Raw genomic sequence first — 7,017 nt, 5'->3', positions numbered from 1 at the left:
TCCCCCACATGGTGGATTTTCCAGAGGTGGAGCCAGCTCACTATTGCCTATTGGCAGGATCTTCTGATCCCACCAAATTCACAAACTTCTACAGATGTGCCATAGAGAGCATCCTATCCGGCTGCATCACAGCTTGGTATGTCAACTGCTCAGCCCAAGATCGCAAGAATCTGCAGAGTGTGATGAATTCAGCCCAACGTATCACACAAGCTTGCCACCCTCCCATTGATACTGTCTGCACCTCCCGCTGCCTCAGGAAGGCAGACAGCATTTCTAAAGGCTATCACTAAAAGATAGAAATACAATAAGGAATTCAGAAGAAACATCTTTACCCAAAGAACGAGGACAATGTGGAACTTCCTACCACAGGGAGTGGTTGAGAAACACAAATAATGTATGTTATGGGTGGAAATTTCTGGCCCTTCCTACTAGCGGGTCCTGCTGAAGGTGACCCTCCCCACAATGGACTCCCACCCAGGCTTTGCGCTCTTCCAGACCCTTCCATCAGGCAGAAGATACAGAATTCTGAAGACCTGTACATCCAGACATAGGAACAGCTTCTTCCCCACAGCTACTAGACTTCTCAACGACTCTCCCTCGGAGTGATCTGTTCCCTTTAAGAACACTATTCATGATGCCCTATGCTGCCCTTGCTCATGTATTTGCTTTGTTTGGCCCTTGTTCCCTACTTTAACCAATCACTATTTGTCGATGTATTATTTGGCTATGTATTCTGTTGGTTATTCTTTTTGTCTACTACGTACGTACTGTGTACGTTCCCTTGGCCACAGAAAAATACTTTTCACTGTACTTCGGTACATGTGACAATAAATCAATCAATGACCATTTCCTTGGCTTGCCGACTGTGTCAATGGGGAATCCATTGTGGGGAGGGTCACCTTCAGCAGGACCAGGAGACCCTGCTAGCAGGAAGGGCCAGAAATTTCCACCCATAACATACATTATTTGTGTTTCTCAACCACTCCCTGTGGTAGGAAGTTCCACATTGTCCTCATTCTTTGGGTAAAGATGTTTCTTCTGAATTCCTTATTGTATTTCTATCTTTTATTGATAGCCTTTAGAAATGATCTTCCCAACAAGAAGAAATGTTCTCTCTCTCCCTCTGGAATTGACTACCTTTGTTCCTTTAGCATCACAGAAACAGGAGGGGAGCATTCATCCCTTCAAGCTGCCTCACCATTCAATTAGATCAAGGCTGATCTAGGTCTTAACTCCATTTACCTGCCTAGATCCTTAATACCCTCGCATATCACTATGACCCCATCTCCTCAGAATGATTCCCAGCTTCTACAACATTTTGGGACAAGAGTTCCATATTTCCACTACCCTTTATGTACAGCAGTGTTGAAGGTTGTTTCTCTGCTCGCACCTGGCGGTGTTCCCATGATTTTTCCTGGAACAGGTCGCTAGCCCATCACCAGAGGCCAGTAGCTTGAGGAGTGCCACTCTGGATCGAGCATGGATGACTAGGAATCTCTCCCACTGTTATTGCCTGCCATTGGTATGTGTTGGAAGGATTTTGTATGTTGAAATGGTTTTGCTGTGTTATGAACATACCTTTCTTTGTCATCAAGTTCCGGGATGGGACTCAAACCCAGAGCGTCTGGCTCAGTGGCAGGGTTGCTACCCACTGCGCCTGCCTCCGGCAGGGTTGCTACCCACTGCACCGCAAGACCGCTTCTCTTTCCTGAATGGCCTGGCCTGGGTTCCCCTACCAGAGAAAATGGTTTCTCCCTATCTAACCTATCTTATCCTTTAATCATCTTAAACACCTCAGTTAGCCTTGAATCTTCCAAACTCATAGAATCATCATAGAAAGTGCAGAAGTAGGCCATTTGGCCCATCGAGTCTGCACCGGCTCCTGGAAAGAGCACCCTACCCAATGTTGACACCTCCACCCCATCCCCATAACCCCACCCAACACTAAGGGCAATTTTTGACATTAAGGGCAATTTATCATGGCCAATCCACCTAACCTGCACATCTTTGGACTGTGGGAGGAAACCGGAGCACCAGGAGGAAACCCACACACACACGGGGAGGATGTGCAGACTCTGCACAGACAGTGACCCAAGCCGGAATCGAACCTGGGACCCTGGAACTGTGAAGCGATTGTGCTATCCACAATGCTACCGTGCTGCCCACTCAAGGGAATTCAAGCAATCTACCTGTCCACTGAATGTTTAGCACTGGTTCATTCTGGTGAATCTGTATTGTTCTCTCTTCAAGGCTAATACATCCTACTTGTGGTATGGTGCCCTGAACTTGGGTTTCACCAGGTGGGCTACTATCTTACAATGTGTGGCTCTCCTGACCCATAACAGAACCCAAGCTTGTCCTCTGGAGTACAGAGGAGTCTGAACTGGGAACCTTTCTCGAAGTATCTTGGGAATAATTCTTTTGAAAACCCCTGGGCTACTTTCAGTTGGAAGGGGGGCACATCAACAGAAACGGGATTGAGACCCAGCAGAGAGAAATACATGAGAGATTGGCTTCTTTGTTTCTCAGTGTGTCCGGCTCATCAGTCAGTTGCAACAGCTCACAGGAACCAGAGACCATCCTTCAGTTCTCTCCCTTCATCAATACTGAGACAGTAATTTAAATCTGAGTAATGTCAATAGTGACATTAGTGGATATACAGGTAACCTGCGATTAGCTCCATTCGCTATTCCTCTCATTGTATAGCATAGCTTCACAAACACTGCCGGCCAGTGAGAGAATCTGAGTTTTACTCGTTTAGGCCTAGTTAAAGGGACTTGTTAGAGTGTCTGTGGAGGATTACAGGAAAGTATTATAATTTGATAATGAATTTAAACCATTTGGCAATATGATTGCAGCTAAAATGGCAGACCTCCTTCTCGGCCGTAAATGACTCCTCAAGTGCAAATTGTTCCTGTGACCTGGTACTGCAACATCAGTCCTTATTGTCCCTATTTTCCAGATGCATTGGGAACCAATATGTGCACTGTTATTTGTGCTTGTTGTCTCTGAACTCATATCCAGGCCTGTTTCCCCCAATACTCTTCCACAACTAACCCCCCCCCCCCCCCCCCCCCCAGTCTCCCCACAGCCACTGGTCTCCCCCAAACCAACCCCCCCACCGATCCTGGTCCTCCACAACCCACCTTAAATCCCCCTCCCCAACCCACCTTAAATCCCCCTCCCCAACCCACCCCCAATCCCCCTCCCCAACCCACCCCTAATCCCCCTCCCCAACCCACCCCTAATCCCCCTCCCCAACCCACCCCTAATCCCCTACCACCACCAGTCCCTCCTAGTTCCCATCTCTGTATCGCAGTATCTCTAGTAAGCAGTTGATCAGCACGTGCAGGGCCTCTTCATTTAATGTGGCGTCTTGCTGCATTCAGCAAACCAATTGTACACTCTCCAGCTGGGTTAACTGGCCCTTCAACATTTATACCCATTAAGAGCCTCATTAGCTGCTCAAAAGGTGTTAGGTATCATTACATGTGTGGGTTGATTGGCTGCAAGTTTCTCATTATTGCTAACAAACTCATATTCTCAGGAGAGGTTGCAGACTCTGTGTTCCTACGATTTTGTTACCAGCTCATAAATTACGGTGAAAAAATGGCCATTTGACCCAGTTTTCAATGAAAGAGGGAAATACGGCCTCCAGACTTTGAAAAACACGTCCAATGTGGGAATTATTAAGTCATGAGAGTCCGTCTCTTTATATTTTTTCATTTTTCATCCTCGTGATGCAGGTTTTGCTGGTAATGCCGATATTTATTGTCCATCCTTTGTTGTCTTGAGAAGGTGGCGGTGAATCTTGTTTTTTTAAAATGTATTCTTTTCTCAGAGTTACAAAGCCAATGCAGAGTGGATGGGGCAAGCCCGTAATCCATTTCTTTGCTCGCTCCAAAAAAAAAATTCAAATTCATGATCCCCAGACAAGGGACATACTAGATCCAAGCTGACAAAAACAGGATTACACCGGATCTCATGCTTGATTTTGGCCTAAAGGTCAAGTCTTGAGTCACGGAGTGCAATGTTTCGCAGAAGAGCCAATCATGTCAGTGCAGGACACGACTCACATATACGTTAGACTATCTGGCAGGTTTTGTTCCCTAAAGGACTTTATTTAACTAGTTGAGTTTTTATACAACAATTTGACTGAATCATGATCACTTTCACCCATACCATTATTTTATTCCCAGATGCTTTTGAATGGAGTTTGAATTCTGAGACATTGGGAGTGGGATTTGAACACATGGGGCTGGATTCTCCATCCCGCCATGCTACATTTCTATTTCACCCTGCCGGCACGAATGCTCCGTTACGTCAATCAGTCAATGGGGTTTCCCATTGTGGAGCCGCCCCACGCCATCTGGAAACTCCTAGGCTGCCGGCAAAACAGAGCATCCCTCCGGCAAAGAATCCAGCCCATGCTCTCTGGATTAGTAATCAGCACCTCTGGGTTATTCTATCAGTCTAATCTGCCTAAAGCCCTCTTCTACATCCTGCAGTCTCTTAAAGCTTAAAAGACATCCCTCTGGTGGGATTTACCAGCACCAAAGTCAAAGGACTTTTGGCTGGCTCGTTGCATTTTCTGATCCTGCACAGGAGGTCCTGATGTGGTGGGGCCAGAAAATCCTGGTTCTTGTTTCCTCATTGATAGCGTTCATTTCAATGTCCATAAAACCATAACACATAGGAGCAGATGTAGGCAATTCGGCCCATCGAGTCTGCTCCGTCATTCAATGAGATGATGACTGATCGGAAATGATAATCAACTCCATTTTCCCGCTTTATCCCCATAACACTTTACTGATTGAAAATCTGTCGAAGACCACTAGGCATAGAAGCAGATGTCCTTCCCTGGTAGACTGTTTCACAGCTCCATTACCCTATCACCTGCCTCCGTGAACCCATCCCTCCTTCACCTTCTCTAATTCAATTCAATTGTTGAAGTTTGGTGTCCTCGACAGCTGATAAACTAAATCCCATGAGGTCAGGCTAATCTAGTGATGACAGCGTGATGTAAATGTACTGACCATCTACGGTGAAACTCGTTCTAAGAATATCTCTTGAAGAGATATCTAGATTTTTAAAACATTATTTTGGTGAAACTCAAGAGAGCGGTCAAAGGTCATTGCAAAGCTGAGGAGGGCAGAAGGGCAGACAAGGTACAAGAGCAGATGACACCATTCTTGGGTTTTAAAAAATCTGTGGATTGTAGCCAAAGAAGAAAATTGAGGAACACTATTAACCCCTGGGGAAGAATGAGTTACAGCAAGAGTCAAAACTAGCATTTAAATAGCATTTTTAGAGGGCAGAACGGTAGCACATGTGGCTAGCACTGTGACTTCACAGTGCCACAGTCCCAGGTTCAATTCCCCTCTGGGTCACTGTTTGTGCGGAGTCTGCACGTTCTCCCGTTGTCTGCATGGGTTTCCTCCGGGTGCTCTGGTTTCCTCCCACAGTCCAAAGACGTGCAGGTTAGGTGGATTGGCCATGATAAATTGCCCTTAGTGACCAAAAACGTTGCGGGTGGTTGTTGGGTTGCAGGGATGGGGTGGAAGTGAGGGCTTAAATGGGTTGCTGTAGACTCGATATGCCGGGTGGCCTCCTTCTGCACTGTATGTTCTATGTTTAACTTTGTATATTTTCTCAAAAATTTTCACACGAGCGTTATCAAACACTGAGGATGTCATTAGGATAGGCTGGTCAAAGACTTGGTTGAAGAGGTATGTTTTAAAGAGGGACTCAAAGGAGGAGGAGTGGAGGACTGGAAACACATCTGTCAGTGGTGGAACCTAGGTCAGAGGATGCACAAGAGGCCCGAACTGGAGGAACTTCGAACTTCTCAGAGATTTGTAGGGGTTGAAGAGGTTGCAGAGATAGGAAGGGGGTGAGATCATGGAGAGATTTGAATTCAAGGTTAAGATGGTGAGAATTCAGGAACTAGGGAGGGAGTAGAATTTATCAAAATTGGGAGGTAGATGTGGAGATATTCATCCTTGGGTAAAATAGCCTGCAATTCAAATTGTTAATTTCCACATTCAATGTCAATCCCAGGAACTAACTGCATGCATGAAGAATGAAGACCATCTACTCAGTTGGCAAGACCTTGGCCCAATTAAACTGCTTCGAGCTTCTTTTGTGGGCCTGTTTTCAGTGCCCACTGCGGCTCACTCCCAGTCTAAGTGCTTACACTATGAGTCATAAGTTATTTTAGTGAAATATAAACTGTTATCACACATTTGGGCTGTCATAACTGTGAAAATGTTTTCCATATTTAGTCACAGTAGGGCAATCCATTCATGAAAATATTATTTTCTGTGTTTCGTTCTCTCCTCCCACCCAGTCCTATTCATGGTGGATCACAGTAGCCAATCAGAGATAGCGGGAGGTGGACTTGTCTTGTGATGTCACCACATGATCGATTACTTCTGGTCCAAAAATATTTTCATTGAGTTAAAAAGATTAAAGATTTCCGGTAGGCTCAGTCTGTAAACAATTCCCAGTCTCGTACTGATTGTGGGCCTTCAAAATCTCAAATTCAATCCTGATATGATTGCCTGATTAACGCAATAGTGTCCCCATCATACACTCCCAGTGCAGGTACAGCAGGGTGTTAGATAGAGAGTAAAGCTCCCTCTAAATATTTTGGTTTATTAACAATTTGACAGTTACATAGCAAAAACAGTCGCAAGACACAATATCTTCAGTACACACACACACAGATAACCACCACCGCCCCGAATGGCAACTCCACACAGGCGGAAGAGGAGCTCCAACGAGCAACGCAGACCACCAAAAAGGGGCACGTCAACATAGGGCACAATACGAGAAACAGAGTAGAAAATACCCCCCCCTCTCCCACAAAGGGGCCACAATGCAGATCAACACAATGAGCCATGAAACACGCCACCGGCTAAAATCCAGCATATAGCCAATTTATTCCCTTATAGCATGTGTATAGTCTGTCAACATCGAAACAATTCATCAACATATAGAACAGTATAATCAGAG

This window comes from Scyliorhinus canicula, chromosome 19 (genome assembly GCF_902713615.1).
Source record: "Scyliorhinus canicula chromosome 19, sScyCan1.1, whole genome shotgun sequence".
In the NCBI taxonomy this organism is placed as follows: Eukaryota; Metazoa; Chordata; class Chondrichthyes; order Carcharhiniformes; family Scyliorhinidae; genus Scyliorhinus; species Scyliorhinus canicula.
The sequence above is the reverse complement of the archived record's forward strand: the minus strand, read 5'-3'. Positions refer to the sequence as shown.